This window comes from Dama dama, chromosome 14, assembly GCF_033118175.1.
Source record: "Dama dama isolate Ldn47 chromosome 14, ASM3311817v1, whole genome shotgun sequence".
Taxonomy (NCBI): domain Eukaryota; kingdom Metazoa; phylum Chordata; class Mammalia; order Artiodactyla; family Cervidae; genus Dama; species Dama dama.
Window position 1 is genome coordinate 41,861,969 of NC_083694.1, and position 17,968 is coordinate 41,879,936.

General features: G+C 40.8%; 1 protein-coding gene across 4 annotated transcripts in view; it reads left to right on the plus strand.

Annotated features, from left to right (window-relative positions):
- The window catches only part of RERE (arginine-glutamic acid dipeptide repeats), a 408,498-nt gene that overhangs the window by 105,498 nt on the left and 285,032 nt on the right, over nt 1-17,968 (plus strand). Inside the window, exon 1 of one of the 4 annotated variants that reach the window (XM_061160481.1) lies at nt 3,255-3,273. The exons of the other annotated variants lie outside the window; for them this stretch is intronic. The gene's annotated coding sequence lies outside the window, so the exon portion shown is untranslated. Of the gene's footprint in view, nt 1-3,254; nt 3,274-17,968 lie in introns of those variants that run through there. 4 annotated transcript variants of the gene reach the window in all.

A 17,968-nucleotide genomic window follows, 5' to 3' on the forward strand; every position in this document is an offset into this window, starting at 1 on the left:
AGAAACTTAAAGACAAACTAGTGTATAATGTACTTTCAAACTGTTATATTCTGTTTATGTTGCTCTCTGTGTGCGTACAGGATTTGGTAGTCTATGCAGCTTACCCCTTGTGGTTTGCCCCTTCCTTAAATGCCACAGAAGTAGGAAGAACTTGTCTTGAATATGTTAATGATGACATCTGTACCTCACTGACTCAAGATAAAAAGTATGGCTTGCAGATAGGTTTGGATCTTAATGTTTTTGTGAGTTATCCTAGGCACAGTTATTTATATCTCTATAAAGTGGGGATAAAAATCTTTATTATACTTTTAACTTTTTGATTTGCATAGATGCTATTTATTTGAGAGAGGCTTTTTTGGTGCCAACAACTGTGCAGAGAATATGCAAAATGAGTAGAACAGGGTTGTTGCCCTCAATTCAGTTATTCATTTCAAAGATGTGTGTGCTTGATGCCAGGTATTTGATGATGAGCAAACTTACAGAACTTTCTCTGATGGAACATTAACCAGAAAGTCACACCAATGAGTTACAAACTGAGATAAATGCTCTCAAGGAATGAACTCAGTTCCCTGAGAACTTATTATAACAAAGGAACTTGACCTAGAATGGGGCCTCAGAGGAAGCTTCTCTGACATGTGACATTTGATACTTGACCTGAAGTCTGAAGGAGTAGGCTTTAAACTGTGTGTGTGTGTGTGTGTGTGTGTGTGTGTGTGTGTGTGTGTGTGTGTGTGTGTTCGGGAGGGGTTGTGGGGGCTTGGGGGATTGGGGATGGCAGGGGATATTTCTTTTCTAGTGGGAAAAGGTAGTGATGACTTTGGTAGAAATCCTAACACCTTGGGGAAATTGAAAGACTTGGTGTAACTAGAAAGTGGGGAGCTGGGTGTCGATGGATTAGCAGAGGGTGCAAGCCTGGGACAGAACAGAAGTGCTGTCATAAAGTGCTGTCAAAGCATTTAGAATTTTTGTGAGACTAGGAACAGTATGAATTTAGAGCAGTTAGGTTGTTCTCACTAGCCTTTTCCAACTTGGGATAAACCAGCAGTTTTTAAAGTGCTGCAGACCAGAAACAAAACAAAGAAAACACCTATCTCTTCTGGTGCTACCTTCTGTCTAGACAGAGCTGGTGGGAAAATGGAACAGTGTCCCAGTACAGGAGTGGCTTTTGTTGCTAGGCTTTAGGATTGATTTCATTTCTGACATGGATGGAGTGATCTTAGAGCTGCTTAGTTATGAGGTGGGTTTCAAGCTGCAGGTCCCCTCAGGTGATCTTAGCGAGGATGGTGTTAAGGGGAGCTGATAGCCAGCCGATCTGCCCTTGTGTGGGGACCGTCTCTGATTTGTCCTCATCACAACAACATTTCAGGGGGCAAAGGCATTATCCCTCTCTGATTTGTCCTCATCACAACAACATTTCAGGGGGCAAAGGCATTATCCCTCCTTAGCTCTCGCTCTCAGGACATGTGCTCTGTTAGTAGTTTTAGAGAGAGATTTCTGTCTCCTGTAGAACAACCTGAGTTTTCTTTAAAAGAAATCAGAATGATGTTTAATAGCAAATGTGCGAGTCAGTTTGGTTATCTGTGCCAGTGAGGGCAGGATCTAGGTTCTTCTCTGTGCTTCTCCTCTACCCCTAATGCCACCCCCTTGTTGAGAAGCTTTGGGCAAATCACTTAATCTAACATTTGCCAATTGGAAAGGGTACCTAGTAATTCAGCAGTTGGACCTTGGAAGATCCAATAACATGTATAAAGCTATTTGTGAGTTACATGAAACTTGCCTGGAAGGTGAAAGGTGTAATATTAAAGACACCAAAAGTGATCAGTTAAATTTTGAGCTCGTAGCTTTCAAATTTGAGTTGACACTGGGTGAATTTAATAATTTGAATTTATGTTCCATAGGTATGTATTTAAAAAAATTTTGCTGTAGAGTATCTTATTCAGCAGGACAAAATGATTGTGGCTGTTGTTGGTAGGGAATACATGTTTTGAACATAGTTTAAACTTGGGTAAATTTGAGCAAGTTGATAGATATTTACCAGATTGTGGGTGAAGAAGAAACCATTTGAAATTTACTTTTGGTAGTTCTATTTAGATGCCCATAACAATGGAATTAATAAGGTGTCTGGAATCTGGTAGCTGGTGGATTGTATGTTTTTTTAAGGCCACATGGCAAGGTATGTGTATTTATTTTGCTTCTTTATTAGATGGATTTCAATCAAGTCCAGTTTAAGCTCTGCCTTGTCTAGCAGATGGATCTTTATTTTCTTGGGGAAAGAAGATTGGAGAGAAGACTTTTAAACAAATAACTTACAGAGAATTCTTAACCTGTAAGGAAAATTGGGGTCAGAAATGTTTGACATCAAAGGATGATTCTTCCTCTTGTGCTTCTTTGAAACAAATGTTCACCATGTCTGTGATTGTTGCTTATTTCGTCTGCATTTGTTAGACGTCAGAGGTGGTTGGCATTAACATTCCTGGCAGAAGCAGAGGCAGCTCTAGGATGTGTGAACTGCTGATCACTCACGGGGATGCGCTGCCTCTTTAATATCTTGCTTGCAGATGCATTTTCTAGCTGACCACGCTATTAAGAGCTGCCATCAATCACACAGTCTCCCAGTTCCGGCTGTTGGGAGGGAAGGGAGGTCTGGAGGGTGGGGAGGCTGGCTGAGTTGGTCCGGAGATACAATTGCCGCCGCTTTGTGTGTGCGCGCGCGCCCGCGGTGGCGGCGGGCAGGGGCTCGCGCGGAGCGGGCCGGGCTCCAGCCCGGATTTTGCTGGCCACCGCAGCCGCCGCCGCCGCCGCCGCCGCCGCGGGGAGGCTGCTCTTTCTCTCCCGGCGTCTGGGTCACAGGCATGTGGCAGTGTCGGCCCGGCCGCCCGGGCTGAAGGAGCCTGAGCCGCGGCGGCCGCTTCCTCCAGCCGCGGGCGGGGCCCGGCGCGGCCACCGCCTCCCGGAGCCGCCGCGCCGCGGGGACCTGAGCCCGCGCCCGGCTGCCCTGCGGCCGCCCTGGCCTCCTTTTGTTTAGCAAGTGCATTTCACGCCCTGAGCACCTGCCCATCCCGCCGGTGCCCGCCGGTGCCCGCCGGCGCCCGCCGGCCTGAGTTTGCGAGGGGGCTCTGCACCGGTGGACGAGGAGGAGGAGAGGAGTGGAGGCCCGAGAGCTCAGCTGCGGCTGCGACCCGCCGCAGGCAAGTGGCCGGCCCCTCTGGCTGCTAGGGGAACGCGGGTCTTGGGCCAGGAAGTTGGACAGCTGCGGGCACAGGGGCTCTCGAGGTGGGTGGACGGTAGTCTCTGGATTACCGCAGTGTGTGATGACCCCAGAGGGGAGAACAGCTCGGGCATTACCGGGAATGGCGGTGGCTTTCCAGGAATCAGGAATAGGTATTGGTTGTGTCCCATGGCAGTTCTGTTGGGCTCACTAGTTTGTTTTGTTTTTTAAATTGTCAAAACTCTAGAAATCCCAGTTAAATAAACCAATTAAGAAACTTGTTTAGGGCAGAGATATACTTTTTTTTTTTTTAAAGAGTGTGTGTGTGTGTGTGTGTGTTCTTTAAAAGGAAAACTGAAGATGAGCAGTGTGTAATCCAAAAGCCGCTGTTTGATTAGGAACTTTACTGCTCACAGTGGAGCAAATTTAGGTTTAAAAATAAAGTGAATTGGATGGACTTGGTTATAAAGTAATTTAGGACTTCTTAGGTGACAAAAATAGTTTGTTTCCTGGATCCAAAATACTCTTGTTTTACCAGGTTAGCTAAAATGCAAGGATGGTTTTGAAGAAGATTGGTCTAAGTTTAAACTGTTATTTTTTTCTTTCCCGGGTTTGAGGTGATGACTTCCCGACCCCTCCCCTGTTTGCTCAGACCTTGCTCTGTGGTTGAAGCTGTGGGGAGACCTGCTTGACCACTTTTTGTTTGCTGAGGAAGAAACTTGCAATTGGTCCCTTGGGTTTACTCTCTCAGCCTTTCACCTTCCTGGCCCACTGGTGCCTATGCTCTCTTTGGAGGGGTGGGGGTGGTGTTTGGCCGAAGGAGTCCTCTCAATCATATGGAAATTAAAAAAAAAAAAGGATGTGAATGAGCACTGAGGTCAGTAGATTAGTTTTCCCCTTTGGTATGTGCGTCTGTGCTTTAAGTCTGAGACCCTGAGTGCATGTTGAGAACAGAGTTGACAGAGCCCTTAAAGTCGTGTGCCCACAGTTCCAGCCTTTCTTACTTTTTCTTTTTCCTTCCTAGGAGCTCCAAATTTAAAGTAGACATGCTTTGAAACCATACAGACGGGAACAATACCCCATGTAAGCCCGTTGATCTGGGGCAATTATTTCCAGATGCACAACCTAAACTCTCCATTTTTATGTGCGTGTTAGACTTGGGCTGTGAGAGGCAATTGCCTTTCTGAAAATGTACATTGCCTAGTTAACTAACAGAAGGCAGACATTTTAGAGGCTTAACAGCAACTTCGCAGTAGTATGGGAGCAGCAGTTAGAAGCCTTGTGTTTGTTTTTTTCCAACTCTGTAATTTAGTAGTGTTTAAACTATTTTATAAAGATCTCTGGGACCAGTGAAAGGTGGTTTTCAGTCCAGAGCACTTGAGTGCTCATTGTATTCTGGCAGGCCCTGGTGCTTGGCAGGCTGTGCTTGAAATGTTATTTGATCTGGTTGCATGAGAGAATGGACTAAGATTACATTTCTGCCTTCCCTGTGGCTGTTGAAAGCGATGCATCAACGAGTCCTATTCAGTAACATATTTAAAGACTTAACCTACATCCATTCACTCTTAGAAGGTTTCCAGCAAAAGGCCGTTTAGGTTTTTGTCTTGTTTTGTGGTTTTTGCATTTATGAATTGAGGCGAGAGCTGACGTAATGTAGTCGTACCACTTCCTTTGTGTGTGTGTGGGTTTTTATAGCCTATAGGATATGTTCCAGTCTACGTGGTTGTGATGATTCCTGAATGCTAGAATGTGTATGTATTTTCACATGCAAGTGCCCTGAGCCATGTGCCAATTTATTTTTTTGGCTTGTAGGTCTGCTGAGGGGGAGTGTCGTGGTGAACCCCAGCCAACTTATCTGGAAGGTCCAGTGAATGGCCTGTGTGTTATGTGTAGACTAGCTCTTCATTTTAATTAGTGCAACTGTGTACAGCTGTTGGGTCAGACTGCATTGGCTGCTCCTGCAGGGTAGTTTTATCTTACACTGGAGGTTTTATGGACTTGTCTGGCTGTGTTTCTTAATCCCTCTCCCACCGCCACTGTGCTTGCTTTTAAGCAAATGATAGAACAAGACAAGCTTTTGTTTACTCGTGTAATAGTTTACTTGTGAGGGATTTATTTTTGGTTTTGAGGAAATTGGTAAACCATGTAATTTAGCAGTAGGTATTACATTTACTATGCTTTTCCAAGGTCAAAGGGTTTTGCTTGCTATTGTGTTAGTCTGAGTAGCCAATGGAACCATCCATTTTATAATGACATAGGAAGCCTGCTTTTTTTTAAACTGGGTCTTTGTTTGCTATTCTAGGATTAGTTTGTAAAACTCAGAATAAATGTTAGCTCAGTGGAGATAACATGGCTAAAATGTTTCTCCCTGTCTCTTACCTCTTGTTACACTTACCAAGGGGACTAAGAGAACCTTTGATGCATAGCAGTTTGGCCAGGGGCTAGATGATTAACACAAAGATTCAGAAATGTCTCTGTTCAGGGCTGTGTGTGGCTATCTGTGTTATTTTTAAATGTGCTTTTGGCTCTAAGTTACTGGAAAGTATTTACTGTAAGATTGAGTAGCTTTGCATCTCTGGCTTTCCAGGCTGGAAAGTAGACTGTGATCTGAATGACATTTTCTCAACGGTTTGGTCTTTTTACTGTCTGCCTTTGTCTTGAAGAGATGCTGACCACCATGGTTTCCAAGACTGTCCACCATATTTTTAAAATAAGGAGAAAAAGTCAAAAAGCAAAATTGACAAATCTGTTTACATATAAAGCTAATGTGAGGCCTTTTTAATGGCCCATTTTACTGATGGAAGAACATGGGGGATGTGTTGTAGGAGGGATTTGTGGGGGTAGTGTTGGGGACTGGGGTATAGTTAGCAGAGAAAGGAAGCTGGTTCAGGTTGAGATATTTCTTTAACTCATTGTAGAAATGTGTCCTTCTTAAAATAACCTGAAATGAGGAAAGAGAGTGCAACGTCTTCTAGAAAATATAATAATTTCAATGTAACATCATAAAATGTTTTCCTTAATTAAAAGAAATCAAGACATTTAGATTGGCACCAAAGAGTTCTGAATAAAAGGAAAAATAGAAGTATAGTAAGTATCCTAAATCCAGACAGGTTATTTCAGAAGTTTACTCATATGTACTTGACCGTATTTTTAAATTCCAAATTTTGATGGTGATTAGCATCATAGACTTGCCCTCCAGAATCTTTTTAATTCTCGATATAGTTGATATACTTACATATTTGTAATGAAAGGTAGAAAAGCAGTAGTTAGATTTAATTAGTAGGAAAAATCAGCATATTCAGATTTTAATGCTGTCACTTGGAAGCGCTGCTGGTATAATTAATCAATTTATTCATTATAAGTTGGTGGTAAATAGCTCAACTGTGTTCTAATCTCAGTTCTACCACTCTTTCACTGTGAGACCTAGGATAAGTTATTTGTTAGCCTCTTTGTGGGAAAAATGATGTCTACCTCAGAGGATGTGCAAAATGCTTAGGAAAGTGCCTGACACATGACGACAGCTGGTGCTTAATATAGCGAACATTGTCTATGCTCTAGGTATTGCTTTGGTGGCTAAAGATACAAACTAGATACTAGAAGCCCCTGTTCTCAACAGCATTTACGTTCCGGTGAGGGAAGACCCTACAAATTAAAAAGAGGGTGATGATTCACAAAACTTCCAAAGATAACTTCAGGTCATGCCAGTGAGTTTTAGTTTAATATGAGATGTTTACTCTTTAAGCCATTGTTTTATTTTTCCTTGATAAAATTGTTTCTCATACTATTTGATGATATAGCCATTGTTAACACGTTTTGGTTCATAGGTGGAATAGAGAAGGAGGAAGAGACTTTTTCTGGGAAAGGGAAAAAAAAGGAACAAAAAAGAAACATAGTGATTTGTCAGTTTAAGCACCCAGTAGTAGAAGGGAAATGTTAAATCATGGTGCATCCATAAGAAAAAATATTACACAACCACTAAAAATCATCATGATATAAAAATTTAATGTAAAGCTCAGTGGGAACAAACCGTAGATGCCAAACTGTTCTGCAGTGTGATTCCAGTTATGTGCACATCCACATTTACTCACAGAGGCTAATAAGAAAAAAGATTAGAAAGGAATACACCAAACCTTAATAGTGCTCATCCCTGGATGATGGGATTAGGGGTGACTTCATTTCCTTAATATTCTGACTTTGAATGAATTGTTTAATTCTTGCAGGTCTAAATGCCTCTGAGGTACGAGGGAGAAGACCTGAGGCTTAGAGGAGTTGAGCAGTTTGACCAAGGCCTGCAGCTGGTCAGTGGGGAGGTCAGGATTGCAAACCAGAGACTGAACCCTGTTCTTTTCTAGACCCCATTTCATCCTATTAGAGGTGACCTCTGTGAAAGGGCTTCCCCTGACCTTTCTGCTCACCGCCGTGGCCCAACCAGCTTTGACAGTTGTTTTTGCTACCAGAGGGCCCTCACTGAATCTCACACAGGAGGAACCAGTGCTGAGGTGATGCTGTGCATGAAGTTATTAGAAAGGGAAAACTGATGTTATGAGAAGAGGAGGAAATGGAAGAATGATTTGAGTGAAAGAGGTCTGAAAGGTAAAGGGGATAAAGGGAGGAGGATGGTGCTTCAAAGTGTGTAGGGGGTGACAGTAGAATCACACGTTCTAGGTTTTGCACTAGAGAATGAGAACTGAGAAAACACTATTGAAAAAAAGTACTACCCTATTACTTAATCAGGAGTCAGTGGTACTACTGAGGAGTTTTTGAACAGAGCAGCCCAGGAGGTGGAGGATGGCCTGCGATGGTGGAAGCTTGTTTGCAGTTGGTAAGGAAATGTTGAGAAGTTTGGTAGCCACGGAAGGAATGATGGAAGGTGGCTGAAAGAGGTTACAGGTTAATGGCATTAACTGGTTGATGCATTAAGGAGGTTAATGGCAGTTGTGTCTGTAGGTAAGATTTTATGATGATTCATATGACAGTTTTCTTCAGGTTTTCACGATAAAACGAAGTAATGGATGTGAATTGCTTTAGAAAGAGGAAAACATTTTGATTTTAGAGGATTAGTCGGATGTTACTTGTGAAGAGTTTTAAGAATATGGTAGGTAAGTCTGGGGGGATCCTTTATAAAGCTAAAATATTTTTGCCAGTATAGATCAGAAATAATCTTTTGGTTCTAAAGATGAACAATTAGATCTGTTTGTCATGTCTTGCTTCCACAAAGTGAATCAGCTTTTGCAGTTGCAGTTGAAAAAAAAAAAAGGTCAGTTTGTGTGTGACTGTTTAACTTCAGAAGAACAAAATAGAGATGAATATATTGTACACTTGAAAAATTGCTTAAATCAAATGCCTCCAGATGGTGTGTGCTGCTGTGTTCACAGCTGTATTTACCTCAAGCTCACCAGATTATCTTCTAATAATTTAAGAATAGCTGGTTAGAAGCAGTGATATTGTCAAGTCTCTGCTGGTTTTGAACCTCAGCAGCAGTAGTAGCGTGACCTATATGCCTTTAGTAAAATGCCACGTGAAATTGCTTCCTTCCTTCCTTTTGCATTGTTTTCAGAATTTCTTCTTGGGCCGATTTGTGCTTTGCACAGACAGCCTTAGTGCTTACATATAGCTGCCAATGACCAGATTCTTTTCACGTGGTCTCAGGGGTGAGATTGAAGAATGACTTTTGATTAGCTTTAAAAGATATTTTTGTTGTCTTACTAATAACCTTTTTAATATATTAAATATATACAGTTGATACTTTTACACATATAGTATGGTGAGCATTCTGTGTTTTTTGATGGTACCAACCAACAACAAAAAAAGACAAAAACTCTTTTAATACTTACATCTACTTCCCAATATAAATGCGTTTTTCTTTTACAAGGATTTAATAAAAGTTATTTTGGAAGAACTCAGATTACTAAGTCTTAATTTTTTTGACCACACATCCTACTGTATGTGTGCTTAGTGGAAGAAACAGTTTTCATAAATTAGATGTAAAATGTAGACAAATAGTTTGAAACATTATCTAGGAATTTTAAATATGTGAGCAGGGATGGTAAGAAAGACAAGCACATTTTTTATTAATGGACCAAAGTTATGTAGAAAAACATACCAAGATCAAACCATTTAAACAGTTGTTTTCTCCTTTTGGTTCTAGATATTAGCTCTTACTGTTGTCTTTTTTTGTGTGTGGATATCTTGTAATGAGAAAAATTATGTAGAATACTTTTTACCTAAGTGTATACTCTTTGACTGGGTTTCCTAGGTGGTCCAGTGGTAAAGAATCAGCCTCCCAATGCAGGAGACATGGGTTTGATCCCTAGGTCAGGCAAATCCTCTGGGGAAGGAAATGGCAACCTACTCCAGTATGCTTGTCTGGGAAATCCTATGGACAGAGGAGCCTGGTGAGGTACAGTCCACGGGGTCGCAAACAGTCGGACATGACTTAGTGACTCAATAACGGTGTATTCTTTTGACTATCTACCTGGGCAGTATCTCTTTCATGGGCTGTGTTCTTTCCACAGGGCATAATTCTCACATTGAATAGATAAGGGTAAGTGTTCAGCCATGGAATGTTCACCTTTTTAAAAAACACATTAGATGTGCAGGGAAGGAAGTAGAGCAATTAGTGTTCACTCTGAAGTGTGTGTGTGGGGGGGGGCAGGAGTAGGGTAAGTTTTGATCTTTGAATGGAAAGGAAGAATAGAAAGTGATGGAAGAAAGTAATGTCTAAAGCAGTCCCGCCTTTTTTGGGGAAAGCTTTCTTCAGTTTTGTGAACAGGCTTAAATTGATTGCATGAGCATTTATTATTGGATAAGTAAATATTTTATTTATGTGATACATAAAATACTAAAAATTAAGCCACTATTTAATAAATTAATTAAATCAATAGAATTTATTACAGGGAACAGTTTTAATTTTATAGAAAAATGGAGTGCAAAGTACAGAGTCCCCACTTGTACAGTCTCTTTCCACCCTGTTGTCCCTCTCATTAACATCTTATGTTACTGTGGTACGTAGAGTTGATGACACAATATTGATACCTTACTGTTAACCAGAGAAGCAGAAGGCAAAGGAGAAAGGAAAAGATATATCCAAATGAATGCAGAGTTTCAAAGAATAGCAAGGAGAGATAAGAAAACGTTCTTAAGTGAACAATGCAAAGAAATATAGGAAAACAATAGAATGGGAAAGACTAGAGATCTCTTCAAGAAAATTAGAGATACCAAGGGAACATTTCATGCAAAGATGGGCACAGTAAAGGACAGAAACTGTAAGGACCTAACAGAAGCAGAAGAGATTAAGAAGAAGTGCAAGAATACACAGAAGAGCTGTACAAAACAAGGTCTTAATGACCAGATAACCACGGTGGTGTGGTCACTCACCTAGGGCCAGACATCCTGGAGTGTGAGGTCAAGTGGGCCTTAGGAAGCATCACTATGAACAAAGCTAGTGGAGGTGATGGAATTCCAGCTGAGCTATTTCAAATCCTAAAAGATGATGCTGTGAGAATGCCGCACTCAATATGCCAGCAAATTTGGAAAGCTCAGCTGTGGCTACAGGACTGGAAAAGGTCAGATTTTCATTCCAATCGCAAAGAAAGGCAATGCCAAAGAATGTTCAAACTACCGCACCATTTCTCATTTCACATGCTAGCAAGGTGTAATACTCAAAATCCTTCAAGCTGGGCTTCAACAGTATGTGAATCAAGAACTTTCACATGTACAAGGTGGATTTAGAAAAGGCAGAGGAACCAGAGATCAAACTGCCAACATCTAGTGAGTCATAGAAAAACCAAGAGGATTCCAAAAAAACATCTACTTGTGCTTCATTGACTACACTAAAGCCTTTGACTGTGTGGATCACAACAAAACGTGGAACCTCTTGGTTACCTGTGTTCCTCATTTGGCAAAAGATTTCATTTTACGGAGAGAAAGAGATACTTAGAATTTTTTAAAATAAACTCATTCTGGCCTAAGGTCCTTCCTTATTTGCTTTTAGTGGTGGTTCAGTCGTTTAGTGGTGTCCAGCTCTTTGCAGTGCCATGCAGCACACCACACTCCTCTGTCCTCCACTGTCTCCTGGCGTTTTCTCAAATTCACATCCATTGAATCTCACTTGCTAGATACTTGCATCTATCTGATAGTTACTTATTGGAGATGAACATCAACCTGACTGTGCCCTGTGCCTCCCCACAGCCTTGGTGCTGAAGATGATTTGAATAGGTTCTCCTGCAGGTTACGCAGATCATTCATTCCTTTGTCAAGGGTTCTTAACTTTCTTTTTGTCAGAGACTCCGTTGAGTATTGGTGTAAGCTGTGGTTCTTCCTGCAGAGCGAGCTGTGAACATTTGCCTGCATGTCCTCAGTACACAGTTGCAGGTCATTTATGGAGCTCCTGCAGCCTATCCGTAGATGGGAGCTCATTTAGGAACTCCTCTTCTAGGGATCCTTAACGTCTCTGTTTAAATTACCAAGAATCTTGTGTATTTTTTATTTTGGGTAGATTTGCTCTTCTTGAATAGTGTGGTGTGAGTTCATTGGCCTGTCTGGAGCCTGTGGAATTGCTGTTTGTGTGTCCTGAACGGTTTATCCAGGACTTCCTGAGGGTGCTTTTGGTCACGGCAGAGTGCTGTCTCTATGAGGACACAGAGGAGAGCCTTTTCTCAGCTCTCAGTTCCGGAAGGAACTGACCTCCTCCTGAGCCTGTGGTTTGTTTCTGACTTCTGGATTTAGAGTCCTGTGATGAATCAAGTTTCTTCTGAGTTATCTGCTTATAAAATGTTGTCTACATCTAACAAAAGGCATAAATGAACCGAACATCTTTCTCATGGTTTCATTTTCTCAGTCCTCCCTCTCCCCCTTCAATTTTCCTTTGTCCCTAAAAAGAGAGAAACAGTGTAGTAGTGTACAGTTAGAATACAGGCACTGTACCCCACATGATCCCTGAGACCTGCAGTGTGGCCTGAGGGAGCCGGTGTCAGCCCTGTGTGCTCAGAGTCCTCTTCTAAAAAGTGTTCCTACTTTGTGTGGCTGCCGTGAGGGTGATACCAGAGAGTGCTTAGAGCAGTAACTGGTCCAGGTAAATGCTGACTACATCTTAGCTACTTAGTTATGCATCCAGTTCCCTCATCTATTTAAAGTTTTATATTTTATGAATATCAATAAACTGCCTTAAGTAAGCCCTTTTAAAAGTAAGCCATGTTTTACACTCCCCTGAAGATTTGTATTTGTATAAATAGACATTTTATGTATTTTTATATAAAATTTATACAAAGGTTTAATTTCTGCCTGAAGACAGTCATTAAGCATGTCATGGAGGAGAGTGACTTAGCGACTGAACAACAAAGGAGAGTGCTAGGGGCTGAATTGTGTTCTCCCCAGTTTCAGATGGGCTTCCTAGGTGGCGCTAGTGGCAAAGAATCTGCCTGCCAGTGAGGGAGACGTGAGATGCCGATTTGATCTCTGGGTCAGGAAAATTCCCTGAAGGAGGAAATGGCACCCCACTCCAGGATTCTTGCTGGGAGAATCCCATGGACAGGAGCCTGGTGGGCTACAGTCCGCGGGGTTGCAAAGAATTGGACACAACTGAGCATATGAGTACACACACCCAAATTTCACATGCTTATCCTAACCCACAATATTTTGGTATTTGGAAGTGAGTCTTTGGGAGGTAATCAGGTTTAGGTGAGGTCATGTGGGTGGGGCCTTTTGGTGGGAATAGTGTCCCTGTTTGAAGAGAAAGAGTGTGACGTCTCACCCTGCCATGTGAGGCAGGGTGATGGCACAATGAGAAGGTGGGAAACTGAGTCAACTGAATTGGCTGGGACCTTGACTTTGGACTTCCCAGTCCCCAGACTGGGTGAAATACATTACTTTTCTTTAAGTGACCCAGTCTGTGGTATTCTGGTATTGCGCTTGAGCAGACTAAAACACAGTAAATTTCATACATAAAGAGTAGAAGGTGATCGTTAGCTTATCACAGAGACAGATTTTTGAGAGGGAAATGGGGATGATGCTTCTGTTTGCAGAAGGCTTTACCCCTCCTGGCCTTCCTGACCTCTAGTTGGTTCTCACAATACCTTTAGAAGGCTGCAGAACAGATGCTGGCTTCTCATGTGAGAGAGCCAGGTCAGGAGAAGTCAGCTGAGCTGCTCATGTTCACAATGTCCATTTTGGAAGTTCCTAAGCCTCTTTTAATAGCCGTGTTTTCTGACTTCTATATCCATTGTTCTTTCCATGAACACCTTAATACTGTCAGTGTAGTCTTATAATTCTTTTGCTTAGAAGAATATAACCTTTACTTTTAGTCTTTACAGGGATGTTATTTCAAAGTGGGGAGTTTTCTGCTTTTTATATTTCAACATGAGAACTTTTGAAACTTCAGTGGTGAAGTAGTTGAATTTAAATCTTTACTGTCTTCAGAGAGAAGAATAGAATTTATAAGTTCTTTGTTTGGCCTGCTAGTTAGATTTGAAGTATAAAATTCCTGTGAAGTAATGTTAACTCTAAGAAATGATATTACCTGAATTCATAATTAGCACATTTTATTCTTCTATAGGTCTACATATAGGTTTACCTTTTAGTCTTGCTGGTGAGATTCTAATATGTAGGAGTTATTTGGGCCTATCCATGGTCAAAAGATTGCTTTTTGTTTTGGTCAAGGTGTTTTGAGTATGTTTTGATCAAAGGGATGAAACAGGAGGGTTAGAACCTAAAACTTTAATTAGTTAAAAGCAGGGGGAAACCCTCAACTCTAAACTTCCACCCAGACTCTGTCCTTCATTCTGAATGAGTTCTGAACCCCTAAAAATATTTAAGAGCCATCAGAACATACTGTATTTGCTCTATTTCCTGTTAAATTTTAACAAAGTAGAATTAAAAAGGACAAAATTTGACTTTTTGGTGATAAAATGATTCATGTGAGATCAAAAAGTTGGAATAGATGAAAAAAACTGAGATAAAATTTCCTTACCAGATCTATTAAAAAATTGTACAAGTTAACGGTTTTTAGTGTATTCGCAGTCTTGTGCCAGCTTCACTGGTGACTCCATCATAAAGAATCCACCTTCAGTGCAGGAGATGCAGGTTTGATCCCTGGGTTGGAAGATCCCCTGGAGAAGGAAATGTCAACCCGCTCCAGTATTCTTGCCTGGGAAACCCCATCGACAGAGGAGTCTGGTGGGCTACGGTTCATGGGGTTGCAAGAGAGTGGGGCACGACTTAGTGACTAAACAGCAGCAGCAGCATCACAATATAACTAGGAATAGGTTTTATATGGCAGTTTCTGGTGATTAATTGAATGTTCCTAGATAATCTTTTATGTGTAAATTTGTTCTATGAATAAGAATATAACTTATCTGTATGATTTACTATTACAGTATATAATTGGCTTAAGGCATTCAAACCCATCTCTTGTTTATACTGGTCTGACATAAGGGAATTAACTTCAGCCCAAGGTTATTAAATCCTTCAGTGACTGATGACTCCTTTCAAGGGGATGATAAGCAGTTATGAATATAATGTGAAAAAGAGTTGTAGTCTCTTTCAGCATATTATCTGGAGAAATTGCAACTCTCCCAGAGCTTTGTTTCTACATTTGATGTGCCCAAAATATGTTTATACATTTTCCATCTTGAGCAATTTGTGTTCATTTGTTAGTAGAAAGGCTGATGGCGGGTGTTTCTTAGATTATGGGACTTTCTTCATGCTGTTTCCCAGTTAGTTCATGAAAATCAAGTGGGCCCTTAAGGCTGCTTTTTTCCTCTCCTAGTCCATTCACTTGCCTGGTTTCCTAGATGACTGTTTCATACTTCCTCCCTGTCTTAATGCTGGGTTTTCTGCTTCAGTGAGATAAACCAAACCAGTCCAAAGAGGACTTCTGCTGACACTACTACCCCTTGGGCCCAGCTTGCAGCACAGACCTTGCCTTCCCTACTGCCCGGAGATAGAGCACCCATCCTCTCCCTCACACAGTCATTTTCTGTCTCTCACATCATGCATGTTTTGAACCCTGTTGGATCATATAGATTTTCTGCTTTTCTCCCATCTTAAGACAAATATAAAATCAAAATCTTCCCCCCTTTGACCTCAGTTCTCTTATTTCTCTGTTCTGCCTTGCAGCAAAACATCGCAACATGAGTTTTCTGCACTCAAGGTCCCCAGCTCTCCTTACCTCTCTCTCTCTCTCTCTTTTTTTTTTTTCATTTATTTTTATTAGTTGGAGGCTAATTACTTTACAATATTGTAGTGGTTTTTGTCATACATTGACATGGATCAGCCATGGATTTACATGTATTCCCCATCCTGATCCCCCCCTCCCACCTCCCTCTCCACCCGATTCCTCTGGGTCTTCGCAGTGCAATAGGCCCAAGCACTTGTCTCATGCATCCAGCCTGGGCTGGTGATCTGTTTCACCCTAGATAATATACATGTTGCGATGCTGTTCTCTCGAAACATCCCACCCTCGCCTTCTCCCACAGAGTCCAAAATTCTGTTCTGTACATCTGTGTCTCTTTTTCTGTTTTGCATATAGGGTTATCGTTACCATCTTTCTAAATTCCATATATATGCGTTAGTATACTGTATTGGTCTTTATCTTTCTGGCTTACTTCACTCTGTATAATGGGCTCCAGTTTCATCCATCTCATTAGAACTGATTCAAATGAATTCTTTTTAATGGCTGAGTAATATTCCATGACGTATATATACTACAGCTTCTTTGTCCATTCGTCTGCTGATGGGCATCTAGGTTGCTTCCATGTACTGGCAATTATAAACAGTGCTGCGATGAACATTGAGGGGGTGCATGTGTCTCTTTCAGATCTGGTTTCCTCGGTGTATATGCCCAGAAGTGGGATTGCTGGGTCATATGGCAGTTCTAATTCCAGTTTTTTAAGGAATCTCCACACTGTTCTCCAGAGTGACTGCACTAGTTTGCATTCCTACCAACAGTGTGAGAGGGTTCCCTTTTCTCCACACCCTCTCCAGCATTTATTGCTTGTAGACTTTTGGATAGCAGCCATCCTGACTGGCATGTAAGGGTACCTCATTGTGGTTTTGATTTGCATTTCTCTGATAATGAGTGAAGTTGAGCATCTTTTCATGTGTTTGTTAGCCATCTGTATGTCTTCTTCGGAGAAATGTCTGTTTAGATCTTTGGCCCATTTTTTGATTGGGTCATTTATTTTTCTGGAATTGAGCTGCAGGAGTTGCTTGTATATTTTTGAGATTAATCCTTTGTCTGTTGCTTCGTTTGCTATTATTTTCTCCTAATCTGAGGGCTGTCTTTTCACCTTGCTTATAGTGTCCTTTGTTGTGCAAAAGCTTTTAAGTTTAATTAGGTCCCATTTGTTTATTTTTGCTTTTATTTCCAATATCCTGGGAGGTGGGTCATAGAGGATCCTGCTGTGATTTATGTTGGAGAGTGTTTTGCCTATGTTCTCCTCTAGGAGTTTTATAGTTTCTGGTCTTACATTTAGATCTTTAGTCCATTTTGAGTTTATTTTTGTGTATGGTGTTAGAAAGTGTTCTAGTTTCATTCTTTTACAAGTGGTTGACCAGTTTTCCCAGCACCACTTGTTAAAGAGGTTGTCTTTTTTCCATTGTATATCCTTGCCTCCTTTGTCGAAGATAAGGTGTCCATAGGTTCATGGATTTATCTCTGGGCTTTCTATTCTGTTCCATTGATCTATATTTCTGTCTTTGTGCCAGTACCATACTGTTTTGATGACTATGGCTTTGTAGTATAGTCTGAAGTCAGGCAGGTTGATTCCTCCAGTTCCATTCTTCTTTCTCCAGATTGCTTTGGCTATTCAAGGTTTTTTTGTATTTCCATACAAATTGTGAAATTATTTGTTCTAGTTCTGTGAAGAATACTGTTGGTAGCTTGATAGGGATTGCATTGAATCTATAGATTGCTTTGGGTAGTATAGCCATTTTGACAATATTGATTCTTCCAATCCATGAACACGGTATATTTCTTCATCTGTTTGTGTCCTCTTTGATTTCTTTCATCACTTATCACCTCTTTTCTTGGGTTGTTTAGTTTCATCTGGCACTTTTAAAGCAGTTACATTTTTTAAAATATTGAAAGAAATTTTAAACAGTCATGTACAAATGAAGTCAGTGTCCATTATTTGATTTATTAATTTAACCAGTGACTTCTTTGTTTTTTCCACTGTTCCATAGAACCATTAGTTAGCTTTTTGATGTTTGATACTTGGAAATATGGTTTTAGCTTTCAAAGTAAAGAAGTAAGAATACTTGTTACTGAAAGTTTGATTTATAATTGTGATCTGCTTAGTGAATATAAAATACCTTTTTAGAAAGCTTTTCCAAGTGTAGTGGGTAAACTACTGAATCAGGAAATGTGTACTTAGAAGTTCCTCTCAGGGAGAACCAAATCAGTCTTCTTAAGATCCAAACTTGAAACTCGTTTTAGCGAGACATGGAGTTAATGACATCTCTTCTGTAAATGTTGATTGTTCTTACAGCATCATAAATAATGAGACTGATTTCTTCCAGTTGGACTTCAGTTGGCAATTAGATTTACTGTCTACCAGGAAATCATGAGATTTCTTGCCTATGAAACTCCTTCAAAGAATCTCATCCTTGTAGAAAATGTATGTTGTAGTTTACAGGACAGTGCCCGGGCACTGTAAACAGACTTTGTTAGGTGTAAAAATTATGATTTGTTTAATATTACTATATTCATATTTGCTTTAGTATTGCATTTCCCTCAATGATAGAGATCAAAGAAACTCAGAA